General features: G+C 44.6%; 6 non-coding genes across 6 annotated transcripts; all 6 read left to right on the top strand.

Moving 5' to 3' along the window:
• The first annotated feature begins 6,007 nt into the window (after nt 1-6,007).
• Nucleotides 6,008-6,197, top strand: LOC141196906 (U2 spliceosomal RNA). The gene has a single exon (XR_012269295.1). It is a non-coding gene; the product is annotated as a U2 spliceosomal RNA (small nuclear RNA).
• Nucleotides 6,198-7,312: 1,115 nt separating this feature from the next.
• On the top strand, nt 7,313-7,503 carry LOC141196963 (U2 spliceosomal RNA). Its single transcript, XR_012269317.1, has one exon. It is a non-coding gene; the product is annotated as a U2 spliceosomal RNA (small nuclear RNA).
• Nucleotides 7,504-8,618: 1,115 nt separating this feature from the next.
• Nucleotides 8,619-8,809, top strand: LOC141196962 (U2 spliceosomal RNA). Its single transcript, XR_012269316.1, has one exon. It is a non-coding gene; the product is annotated as a U2 spliceosomal RNA (small nuclear RNA).
• A 1,115-nt stretch (nt 8,810-9,924) lies between these two features.
• Nucleotides 9,925-10,115, top strand: LOC141196885 (U2 spliceosomal RNA). The gene has a single exon (XR_012269275.1). It is a non-coding gene; the product is annotated as a U2 spliceosomal RNA (small nuclear RNA).
• Nucleotides 10,116-11,230: 1,115 nt separating this feature from the next.
• Nucleotides 11,231-11,421, top strand: LOC141196961 (U2 spliceosomal RNA). Its single transcript, XR_012269315.1, has one exon. It is a non-coding gene; the product is annotated as a U2 spliceosomal RNA (small nuclear RNA).
• A 1,115-nt stretch (nt 11,422-12,536) lies between these two features.
• Nucleotides 12,537-12,727, top strand: LOC141196894 (U2 spliceosomal RNA). The gene has a single exon (XR_012269284.1). It is a non-coding gene; the product is annotated as a U2 spliceosomal RNA (small nuclear RNA).
• Nucleotides 12,728-13,131: the final 404 nt, after the last annotated feature.

Raw genomic sequence — 13,131 nt, 5'->3', positions numbered from 1 at the left:
CTTCAGCAACTGTGCATTGCATTGCCATGTAATGTGATGCAATGCTATCTTTCTAGCTCTCCCTTTTTACTTCCTTTTGGATAAACAGACATATTAGGCAAGCATTTTGGAGCTTTCACCTAAATAACTACAGGTGGTGAGATAAGCTGCAGAATATAATTGACCTTTCAGTATATTGTTGCACACACACCATCTATTTAGCAAATGCCCTTGTTATCAACAGCAGCCTTTTAAACTCACCTGAGCTAACAGGTATGTGCGCTGGTTACTCTGCTGCGCTTAAAATTTCTTTTTTGGTTTGCTACAATGCCTTTTCTGAAACGTTGTCTCCTTCTGCTGGAACACTGACTTCTTTCATTTAATGCCTGCAGACTATAAAAGAGAACCCAACCCAAAAAGTTTGGTTGATTAGTCTGTGGCATTCTGTTAAACTGTTGCTTATGGCGGTCTCTGTGAGCTTCTCAGCGACATTCAGCCAGCCAGGTATCCTGCCTGCAGTAGATGGAATGTGGCAATGGAACGCTGGCTGCGCGTGTCATAATAGGCTCTGAGCCTTTATATACCTGTGCACAGCAGCAGCCACCTTCAGTCTGCTGCTGGACAGCCAGCAGCAGCAGCAGCAGGAGAGGTATGTAATCAGGAGCCCTCCTGCTAAGGGTAGACAGCTGCTCGTTCCACCCCACCCCCCGCCTTAATTGGTTCTCCTCCCTTCCAACGGTGTTGAGGCGGGTGGGAACAGCAGGGGGTGAAGGTGCTGTGTTTAAAGAGGTGGAGTTATGCAGATCTAAAACGCGTGGATTGCAGCAGCAGCAAGCCGAAAAGTGCAGGCATGTAAGGGATCTAGAGGTTGACAACATGTCTTCTTAACGGGAGTCCAGGAGCTCATCTCCACAAATGGACTTTTCAGGATCCTTGGGTGGCTCCGTAGTTTGAAACCAATTCTGGTTATCGCTTCTCGGCCTTTTGGCACGATCTATCAGGTTTTCCTGTGTGGTCTTGCCTGTGAGGTGCTCTTGGTACCCTTTCTCTCGGCCTGGGGGGATCGTTCCTCTTCGGAGGGACTTAACCCCCCTGCTGCTATTGGGAGGAAGGATTAGTCCGGGAGCAACGGGAAGGGATCCCATGAAGGCTTGCGCCTTTCAGAGAGAAGAGTCGGTACGTTCCTGAGTGAAGGATGCCGGCAACGCTCACATATTCATCGGGTGATGCCCGGATGCGGAACACCGTGAGGATTGAAGTTGGAGCAGCATCGAGGATGGAGAAGAATTTGGACTACATCTGCCATAGGATTCTTCTTGGAGTTCTGGAGTTTCGGCGGGAAGACATATTCTGCTTCCAGGACAACGAGTACAAGGGGACATACACCATCACCTTCAAGAGCCAGGGATGCTGTCAGCAACTCGTACAAAAGGTAAACGAGAAAAACTACTTAGATGAATTGGATGGACTAACCTTTTGTCTCTTGTATGCTTATGACGAGATCCCCATCGTGGTGCATTTCCCGAACCCCTTTGTGGAAGCTGCAGACATCTCGACCTACCTTACCCGCTATTGTGATGATCTGAGATACCTGGGTACTGTGAAGAACGCGGTAGGCTTCTGGTGCGGCAAGAGAAGGTATATGGCCCGTCTAAAGAGGGACCTTAGTGGAGTGGGAGGAATGCTACACCCTCCCTCAACCTTCGTAATCGGTAAGAGCAGAGGCTACTTATTTTATCCTGGAATGCCAGTATGTTGCAGGAACTGTGGACAAATGGGTCATACCCAAACGTCCTGCACGGGCAGGAAAGTAGACCGCTGCAATAATTGCAGCTGTTACGGACATTTAATGAAGGACTGTCCCGCTGGGAGGAAATGTAATCTCTGCGGTGAGGCGGGGCACATGTTCCGAGGATGCCCCAACAGGACCAGGACCAGGACCTACGCAGAAGCTGCATCTTCTGAAGCTGAGCCGATGCGCCCACCGGTCTTCACTGGCAGGCCGGCGTCGGAGGGCGGTTCGAAGGGCGAGAAGGCTGGGATGGAGCAGGGACCCGGAGGCCCCTCTGGGGCGGCACCTGCATCGAAGTCCCTTAACGATGGGCGGACCTCGCATGGACCGGAGCGGGGGGGTCCTCCTTCTGGGAGGGTATCCTCCGTATCGATGGTTCCCGATACCGATCCTGTTGGGCTGGAGGGTGGTGCCCCTGTGCGGTTGGCTACAGGGGACCACGCAGCGATGGCCTCAGGATCTTCCAGGGCGATTAGCCAGCCAGATGAGGGGGCTTTGCTTCTAGGTGGCGAACATCAGGAAATCTGTGTTGCTGATCTTGTCCTGATGGACCAGTCTCCCCCCCTGGAGGAGGTGGAGGAAGAGGAGGACTGCACCAGTGACCTGGTGGAGTCTGCCCCGAAAAAGAGACGGAATGTCGAAGCCCCAGCGTCTCCTGGAATGTGGCTGGGAACCGTGACCTACGAGGGGGCAACCGCCGGCTCACAGAATATCGAGTCGTTTGGGTCCTCTAGCCCGGATGTCCTGGAGCAATTTGATATACAGGGCTTTGAGTCAGGTGTCCTCATGGAAGATCCACCACCCTGACCTATGAATGCCCACATTAAGACTTGTCTCACTGAATGTGAGGTCATTAAAGAGCCCAGTTCGTAGGGCTGCTCTATTCAAGTATTTAGAAACCACTGACTTTGACATATGTTTATTACAGGAATGCGGGATACAACATGCACTAAATTATAATGATATCAAGACAGATTGGAGACTGGGGCCCTCCATCTGGTCTGGCTCCAATGACAACAAGTCAGCGGGGGTGGGCTTCCTCTGTCGTGGGAGAAATATTACTATAAATGCTGTCACAGAAATAGTACCAGGCAGAGTGGTTTTAGTGCATTTTAAATTTAATGGTTTTACCCTACGTGTAATGAATATTTATGCTCCCCCTGATAAGCAAGAGAGAATTAATTTATTTGGGATATTGCCATTGTACTGTACTGGGTCATCTCCCCTGATCGTAGGGGGTGATTTTAATTGTCTTTGTGCTAGTGAACAACGAGCAGGGGGTGACCCTTTACGCAAATTGGATAAGTCATGTCATCTATTGAAAGATTTTATAACTGATTTTAAATTATGCGATGCGTGGAGGTCACTCCTGCCGACGGACCCTGGTTATACGTGGTCCGGAAGAGGGGTGTCCTCCAGGATCGATTTTATTTTCCTATCAGATGATTTTAACCCTGTAAAATGTGTTTTAACATCAAATATATTTTCTGACCATAAGGGCTTGGAGGTGCATCTAGAATACCGGGATGAACAGAGGGTCAACAGGGGCCTCTGGCGTCTAAGTACTTACCTGCTGGAGGACCCTCTGATTCGACAAGACTTTGGTAAAGCCTATCAAGCCTGGCGGCGACAAAAACCTTCTGATGCCCCTATGGTAACCTGGTGGGAAAATTTGAAAAAAAAAGTCAGAATGTTTTTTATAAAAGCAGGGAGACGTAAAGCTAGAGAGAAAAAAAGATGTTTTAGTGATCTTAACACCAAACTACAAACACTTTTTAAATTCAAAGAGCTAGGGGTGGAGGTGGGAGATGATATTGCTAGCCTAAAAACTGAAATTCAGAACTGCATAGACACAAAGGGGAAAGAGATTATTTTTAACTCTAGAGTGCAGCACTTGGAGGAGGGGGAGAAGTGCTCTCGCTTCTTCTTCAAAAAAGTCATGGATAAAAGAGAAGTGATCACAAATCTAGAGGGTGAAACATCTATGCAGGGAATGTTGAATGCTACTTTTAACTTTTATAAGCATCTATTTAGTAAAAAGTGTATAGATGAGTCCTTTTTATCTGATGCTCTTAATGATCTCGATTTTAAGTTAAATTTTACAGACCAGGAGTTTTTAGAACGCGATATTGTTTTAGAGGAATTATTTTATGTTTTTAAAAGTTTCTCTAAGGGTAAAGCACCTGGGTGTGACGGACTACCTGTAGAATTTTACCTTACTTTTTGGGACATTTTAAAAGAGGACCTTTTTATGCTTTTTAAAGAAGTTTTTATTTGTGAACAGTTGCCATTTTCGTGGAGGAGAGGAGTGGTGTCTTTGATATATAAAAAAGGTGACCGCAGTACTCTAGCGAATTGGAGACCCATAACTCTCCTAAATGTTGATTACAAGGTACTTGCTAAGGTGGTTGCAGACCGGCTCAGGAGTGTCATTGCCAAACTAATCCAGCCTGAGCAGGTTTGTAGTGTACCAGGCAGAAGTATTTCAGAGGTTTTAAACGTATTAAGGGATGTAATTTGGTATTCCAGAGACCGGTGTCAAAATGTAGCTCTTTTAGCCCTAGATTTTGAAAAAGCTTTCGATAGAGTCTCTCATAGATTTCTTTTTAGAGTTTTAAAAAGAATGGGTATCCCTAATATGCTTTTAAATTGTATTAAGATTTTATATAAAAATTGTTTTAGTCAAATTTCTCTTAATGGCTTTTTAACAGATGGAGTTCCCCTTGAGTCCGGAGTGAAGCAGGGATGCCCCTTGTCGCCCATCCTGTTCATCTGCGCCATGGAGCCCCTGCTGAGCGCAATAAGGAAAGACAAAGTGATTAGAGGGGTTCCTGTTCCAGGCGGAGGTGGCAGTGATGTGAGAGTCTTTGGCTACATGGATGACGTGACGGTTGTGTGCGTGGACCCTGCTTCCCTCCGGAGGGCGGTGTTGCGCATTGATTTTTTTTCCCAGGCATCCGGTTTTAAACTTAATTTAAATAAATCTGAATGTCTGACTTTGGGATCCTGGGACACCGCCCAACTCCCGCAGCTCACTATAAAACGAGACAATGTAAAAATTCTTGGAGTTGTTTTTAACGAGGAGAATGTGGGAACTCAAAGCTGGGAGAATGTCATAGAAAAAATGTCAAAGAAAATATCATTTTGGGGTTTGAGGTCCCTAACAATGGAGGGGAAAATTTTAATTATAAAATCAGTGTTGTTACCCCTCATACTGTATATAGCTATGGTGTACCCCCCCTCTGATGTTTTAATTAAAAAAATGACTAGGATGATCTTTATGTTTTTATGGAACTCCAAAATGGAAAAATTAAGGCGAGAAATAATGAGGAAGAATAAAATGAACGGCGGAAGGGATGTCCCCGATTTACATATTTATTTGTATTTAAATTATTTCTGCTTTTGTTTCAAACATTTTAATGGTAATAGTGCGCTAAGTTATTTTTTAAAATATACTTGTGGGATGATTTTTAAAAGATGGTTTAAGTTGTCGTTGAATTCCCCTGTTTTACTATGCCCCCCCAAACACCAAGCAATCTTAGAAAAGACTGTTCGATTTTATAGCCTTGGTGATTTTAATATGGACATTTTTAAAGACCGCAAGAAGCTTTTATCTTTTCTGAGGAGGAATGAAGATGTGACCCCCATAGTAAATTTCTCAGAAGAGAGATCGAAGCAAGTTTGGAAGAATGTCTTCGGGAAATTCTTAGCAAATGGACATAAGGACATCGCATGGATGGTGGTCCACCAGTGCCTCCCCACCAGAGAGTTTCAACACAGGAGAGGCCTGGTGGCCAGAGCAAAATGCCCCAGAGACTCATGTGTTAATGACGAAACCACCTTGCACCTTATGTGGAATTGCCCATTTGCACAGGAACTTTGGCACAAAGTTGGGATTCTTTTAAAATGGACTTGCGGTTTAAGAGATTTTAACCATGAATATGTTTTATATGGCCTTTTTAAATGTCCGACCCCTCAACATTATTGTATATGTTGGTGTATGATTAACTGTTTTAAAGACGCCCTTTGGAAGGCACGCAATATTTTACTTTTTAAACGTGACGCTATTTCTGTGAAGGATTGTCTTAAAATTGCTTTTAGCCAGATGTATATTTATTACTTGAGGGATGTCAAATGTATTGGGAGGAGGGATGCTAATCGTATATGGGGTTTTTATGGGTGGAATTCTGTGTTTTAATAATGTACTGTTTGTGTTGTTGTTTTTGATTGTAAACCATCTTTTACGCACTTAATAAATTATGTTGAAACCTGATCTGTTCTTATCAGTTTAATATCTGATACGTCCCCTATCTGGGGACCATATATTAAATGGATTTTTAGAACAGGGAGATGGAAAAAGAGCTTGCTCTGTCCACTCCACGCATTGACCTGGTATTGCAGTATCTCCAGGACCGGTGCACCCCTTCTTTAATGCAGTTTCTAAAATCAGAAAGAATTGAATTCAATGTTTTTTGTTCATTTTGCTTGTTTGTCGGATTTTGGGATGGACTCTTTGGCTTTGCTTTTCTTCTCCTCATTGGATTTTTCATGTTCAAAGTTGCAGAAGCCAGATTACAAGCTCATTTTGGTTCAACTTCAGCAACTGTGCATTGCATTGCCATGTAATGTGATGCAATGCTATCTTTCTAGCTCTCCCTTTTTACTTCCTTTTGGATAAACAGACATATTAGGCAAGCATTTTGGAGCTTTCACCTAAATAACTACAGGTGGTGAGATAAGCTGCACAATATAATTGACCTTTCAGTATATTGTTGCACACACACCATCTATTTAGCAAATGCCCTTGTTATCAACAGCAGCCTTTTAAACTCACCTGAGCTAACAGGTATGTGCGCTGGTTACTCTGCTGCGCTTAAAATTTCTTTTTTGGTTTGCTACAATGCCTTTTCTGAAACGTTGTCTCCTTCTGCTGGAACACTGACTTCTTTCATTTAATGCCTGCAGACTATAAAAGAGAACCCAACCCAAAAAGTTTGGTTGATTAGTCTGTGGCATTCTGTTAAACTGTTGCTTATGGCGGTCTCTGTGAGCTTCTCAGCGACATTCAGCCAGCCAGGTATCCTGCCTGCAGTAGATGGAATGTGGCAATGGAACGCTGGCTGCGCGTGTCATAATAGGCTCTGAGCCTTTATATACCTGTGCACAGCAGCAGCCACCTTCAGTCTGCTGCTGGACAGCCAGCAGCAGCAGCAGCAGGAGAGGTATGTAATCAGGAGCCCTCCTGCTAAGGGTAGACAGCTGCTCGTTCCACCCCACCCCCCGCCTTAATTGGTTCTCCTCCTTTCCAACGGTGTTGAGGCGGGTGGGAACAGCAGGGGGTGAAGGTGCTGTGTTTAAAGAGGTGGAGTTATGCAGATCTAAAACGCGTGGATTGCAGCAGCAGCAAGCCGAAAAGTGCAGGCATGTAAGGGATCTAGAGATTGACAACATGTCTTCTTAACGGGAGTCCAGGAGCTCATCTCCACAAATGGACTTTTCAGGATCCTTGGGTGGCTCCGTAGTTTGAAACCAATTCTGGTTATCGCTTCTCGGCCTTTTGGCTAAGATCAAGTGTAGTATCTGTTCTTATCAGTTTAATATCTGATACGTCCCCTATCTGGGGACCATATATTAAATGGATTTTTAGAACAGGGAGATGGAAAAAGAGCTTGCTCTGTCCACTCCACGCATTGACCTGGTATTGCAGTATCTCCAGGACCGGTGCACCCCTTCTTTAATGCAGTTTCTAAAATCAGAAAGAATTGAATTCAATGTTTTTTGTTCATTTTGCTTGTTTGTCGGATTTTGGGATGGACTCTTTGGCTTTGCTTTTCTTCTCCTCATTGGATTTTTCATGTTCAAAGTTGCAGAAGCCAGATTACAAGCTCATTTTGGTTCAACTTCAGCAACTGTGCATTGCATTGCCATGTAATGTGATGCAATGCTATCTTTCTAGCTCTCCCTTTTTACTTCCTTTTGGATAAACAGACATATTAGGCAAGCATTTTGGAGCTTTCACCTAAATAACTACAGGTGGTGAGATAAGCTGCACAATATAATTGACCTTTCAGTATATTGTTGCACACACACCATCTATTTAGCAAATGCCCTTGTTATCAACAGCAGCCTTTTAAACTCACCTGAGCTAACAGGTATGTGCGCTGGTTACTCTGCTGCGCTTAAAATTTCTTTTTTGGTTTGCTACAATGCCTTTTCTGAAACGTTGTCTCCTTCTGCTGGAACACTGACTTCTTTCATTTAATGCCTGCAGACTATAAAAGAGAACCCAACCCAAAAAGTTTGGTTGATTAGTCTGTGGCATTCTGTTAAACTGTTGCTTATGGCGGTCTCTGTGAGCTTCTCAGCGACATTCAGCCAGCCAGGTATCCTGCCTGCAGTAGATGGAATGTGGCAATGGAACGCTGGCTGCGCGTGTCATAATAGGCTCTGAGCCTTTATATACCTGTGCACAGCAGCAGCCACCTTCAGTCTGCTGCTGGACAGCCAGCAGCAGCAGCAGCAGGAGAGGTATGTAATCAGGAGCCCTCCTGCTAAGGGTAGACAGCTGCTCGTTCCACCCCACCCCCCGCCTTAATTGGTTCTCCTCCCTTCCAACGGTGTTGAGGCGGGTGGGAACAGCAGGGGGTGAAGGTGCTGTGTTTAAAGAGGTGGAGTTATGCAGATCTAAAACGCGTGGATTGCAGCAGCAGCAAGCCGAAAAGTGCAGGCATGTAAGGGATCTAGAGGTTGACAACATGTCTTCTTAACGGGAGTCCAGGAGCTCATCTCCACAAATGGACTTTTCAGGATCCTTGGGTGGCTCCGTAGTTTGAAACCAATTCTGGTTATCGCTTCTCGGCCTTTTGGCTAAGATCAAGTGTAGTATCTGTTCTTATCAGTTTAATATCTGATACGTCCCCTATCTGGGGACCATATATTAAATGGATTTTTAGAACAGGGAGATGGAAAAAGAGCTTGCTCTGTCCACTCCACGCATTGACCTGGTATTGCAGTATCTCCAGGACCGGTGCACCCCTTCTTTAATGCAGTTTCTAAAATCAGAAAGAATTGAATTCAATGTTTTTTGTTCATTTTGCTTGTTTGTCGGATTTTGGGATGGACTCTTTGGCTTTGCTTTTCTTCTCCTCATTGGATTTTTCATGTTCAAAGTTGCAGAAGCCAGATTACAAGCTCATTTTGGTTCAACTTCAGCAACTGTGCATTGCATTGCCATGTAATGTGATGCAATGCTATCTTTCTAGCTCTCCCTTTTTACTTCCTTTTGGATAAACAGACATATTAGGCAAGCATTTTGGAGCTTTCACCTAAATAACTACAGGTGGTGAGATAAGCTGCACAATATAATTGACCTTTCAGTATATTGTTGCACACACACCATCTATTTAGCAAATGCCCTTGTTATCAACAGCAGCCTTTTAAACTCACCTGAGCTAACAGGCATGTGCGCTGGTTACTCTGCTGCGCTTAAAATTTCTTTTTTGGTTTGCTACAATGCCTTTTCTGAAACGTTGTCTCCTTCTGCTGGAACACTGACTTCTTTCATTTAATGCCTGCAGACTATAAAAGAGAACCCAACCCAAAAAGTTTGGTTGATTAGTCTGTGGCATTCTGTTAAACTGTTGCTTATGGCGGTCTCTGTGAGCTTCTCAGCGACATTCAGCCAGCCAGGTATCCTGCCTGCAGTAGATGGAATGTGGCAATGGAACGCTGGCTGCGCGTGTCATAATAGGCTCTGAGCCTTTATATACCTGTGCACAGCAGCAGCCACCTTCAGTCTGCTGCTGGACAGCCAGCAGCAGCAGCAGCAGGAGAGGTATGTAATCAGGAGCCCTCCTGCTAAGGGTAGACAGCTGCTCGTTCCACCCCACCCCCCGTCTTAATTGGTTCTCCTCCCTTCCAACGGTGTTGAGGCGGGTGGGAACAGCAGGGGGTGAAGGTGCTGTGTTTAAAGAGGTGGAGTTATGCAGATCTAAAACGCGTGGATTGCAGCAGCAGCAAGCCGAAAAGTGCAGGCATGTAAGGGATCTAGAGGTTGACAACATGTCTTCTTAACGGGAGTCCAGGAGCTCATCTCCACAAATGGACTTTTCAGGATCCTTGGGTGGCTCCGTAGTTTGAAACCAATTCTGGTTATCGCTTCTCGGCCTTTTGGCTAAGATCAAGTGTAGTATCTGTTCTTATCAGTTTAATATCTGATACGTCCCCTATCTGGGGACCATATATTAAATGCATTTTTAGAACAGGGAGATGGAAAAAGAGCTTGCTCTGTCCACTCCACGCATTGACCTGGTATTGCAGTATCTCCAGGACCGGTGCACCCCTTCTTTAATGCAGTTTCTAAAATCAGAAAGAATTGAATTCAATGTTTTTTGTTCATTTTGCTTGTTTGTCGGATTTTGGGATGGACTCTTTGGCTTTGCTTTTCTTCTCCTCATTGGATTTTTCATGTTCAAAGTTGCAGAAGCCAGATTACAAGCTCATTTTGGTTCAACTTCAGCAACTGTGCATTGCATTGCCATGTAATGTGATGCAATGCTATCTTTCTAGCTCTCCCTTTTTACTTCCTTTTGGATAAACAGACATATTAGGCAAGCATTTTGGAGCTTTCACCTAAATAACTACAGGTGGTGAGATAAGCTGCACAATATAATTGACCTTTCAGTATATTGTTGCACACACACCATCTATTTAGCAAATGCCCTTGTTATCAACAGCAGCCTTTTAAACTCACCTGAGCTAACAGGTATGTGCGCTGGTTACTCTGCTGCGCTTAAAATTTCTTTTTTGGTTTGCTACAATGCCTTTTCTGAAACGTTGTCTCCTTCTGCTGGAACACTGACTTCTTTCATTTAATGTCTGCAGACTATAAAAGAGAACCCAACCCAAAAAGTTTGGTTGATTAGTCTGTGGCATTCTGTTAAACTGTTGCTTATGGCGGTCTCTGTGAGCTTCTCAGCGACATTCAGCCAGCCAGGTATCCTGCCTGCAGTAGATGGAATGTGGCAATGGAACGCTGGCTGCGCGTGTCATAATAGGCTCTGAGCCTTTATATACCTGTGCACAGCAGCAGCCACCTTCAGTCTGCTGCTGGACAGCCAGCAGCAGCAGCAGCAGGAGAGGTATGTAATCAGGAGCCCTCCTGCTAAGGGTAGACAGCTGCTCGTTCCACCCCACCCCCCGCCTTAATTGGTTCTCCTCCCTTCCAACGGTGTTGAGGCGGGTGGGAACAGCAGGGGGTGAAGGTGCTGTGTTTAAAGAGGTGGAGTTATGCAGATCTAAAACGCGTGGATTGCAGCAGCAGCAAGCCGAAAAGTGCAGGCATGTAAGGGATCTAGAGGTTGACAACATGTCTTCTTAACGGGAGTCCAGGAGCTCATCTCCACAAATGGACTTTTCAGGATCCTTGGGTGGCTCCGTAGTTTGAAACCAATTCTGGTTATCGCTTCTCGGCCTTTTGGCTAAGATCAAGTGTAGTATCTGTTCTTATCAGTTTAATATCTGATACGTCCCCTATCTGGGGACCATATATTAAATGGATTTTTAGAACAGGGAGATGGAAAAAGAGCTTGCTCTGTCCACTCCACGCATTGACCTGGTATTGCAGTATCTCCAGGACCGGTGCACCCCTTCTTTAATGCAGTTTCTAAAATCAGAAAGAATTGAATTCAATGTTTTTTGTTCATTTTGCTTGTTTGTCGGATTTTGGGATGGACTCTTTGGCTTTGCTTTTCTTCTCCTCATTGGATTTTTCATGTTCAAAGTTGCAGAAGCCAGATTACAAGCTCATTTTGGTTCAACTTCAGCAACTGTGCATTGCATTGCCATGTAATGTGATGCAATGCTATCTTTCTATCTCTCCCTTTTTACTTCCTTTTGGATAAACAGACATATTAGGCAAGCATTTTGGAGCTTTCACCTAAATAACTACAGGTGGTGAGATAAGCTGCACAATATAATTGACCTTTCAGTATATTGTTGCACACACACCATCTATTTAGCAAATGCCCTTGTTATCAACAGCAGCCTTTTAAACTCACCTGAGCTAACAGGTATGTGCGCTGGTTACTCTGCTGCGCTTAAAATTTCTTTTTTGGTTTGCTACAATGCCTTTTCTGAAACGTTGTCTCCTTCTGCTGGAACACTGACTTCTTTCATTTAATGCCTGCAGACTATAAAAGAGAACCCAACCCAAAAAGTTTGGTTGATTAGTCTGTGGCATTCTGTTAAACTGTTGCTTATGGCGGTCTCTGTGAGCTTCTCAGCGACATTCAGCCAGCCAGGTATCCTGCCTGCAGTAGATGGAATGTGGCAATGGAACGCTGGCTGCGCGTGTCATAATAGGCTCTGAGCCTTTATATACCTGTGCACAGCAGCAGCCACCTTCAGTCTGCTGCTGGACAGCCAGCAGCAGCAGCAGCAGGAGAGGTATGTAATCAGGAGCCCTCCTGCTAAGGGTAGACAGCTGCTCGTTCCACCCCACCCCCCGCCTTAATTGGTTCTCCTCCCTTCCAACGGTGTTGAGGCGGGTGGGAACAGCAGGGGGTGAAGGTGCTGTGTTTAAAGAGGTGGAGTTATGCAGATCTAAAACGCGTGGATTGCAGCAGCAGCAAGCCGAAAAGTGCAGGCATGTAAGGGATCTAGAGGTTGACAACATGTCTTCTTAACGGGAGTCCAGGAGCTCATCTCCACAAATGGACTTTTCAGGATCCTTGGGTGGCTCCGTAGTTTGAAACCAATTCTGGTTATCGCTTCTCGGCCTTTTGGCTAAGATCAAGTGTAGTATCTGTTCTTATCAGTTTAATATCTGATACGTCACCTATCTGGGGACCATATATTAAATGGATTTTTAGAACAGGGAGATGGAAAAAGAGCTTGCTCTGTCCACTCCACGCATTGACCTGGTATTGCAGTATCTCCAGGACCGGTGCACCCCTTCTTTAATGCAGTTTCTAAAATCAGAAAGAATTGAATTCAATGTTTTTTGTTCATTTTGCTTGTTTGTCGGATTTTGGGATGGACTCTTTGGCTTTGCTTTTCTTCTCCTCATTGGATTTTTCATGTTCAAAGTTGCAGAAGCCAGATTACAAGCTCATTTTGGTTCAACTTCAGCAACTGTGCATTGCATTGCCATGTAATGTGATGCAATGCTATCTTTCTAGCTCTCCCTTTTTACTTCCTTTTGGATAAACAGACATATTAGGCAAGCATTTTGGAGCTTTCACCTAAATAACTACAGGTGGTGAGATAAGCTGCACAATATAATTGACCTTTCAGTATATTGTTGCACACACACCATCTATTTAGCAAATGCCCTTGTTATCAACAGCAGCCTTTTAAAC

This window comes from Phyllobates terribilis, unplaced genomic scaffold (genome assembly GCF_046119375.1).
Source record: "Phyllobates terribilis strain yellow unplaced genomic scaffold, ASM4611937v1 Scaffold_76__1_contigs__length_6945272, whole genome shotgun sequence".
Classification (NCBI taxonomy): domain Eukaryota; kingdom Metazoa; phylum Chordata; class Amphibia; order Anura; family Dendrobatidae; genus Phyllobates; species Phyllobates terribilis.
The sequence above is the reverse complement of the archived record's forward strand: the minus strand, read 5'-3'. Positions and strand labels throughout refer to the sequence as shown.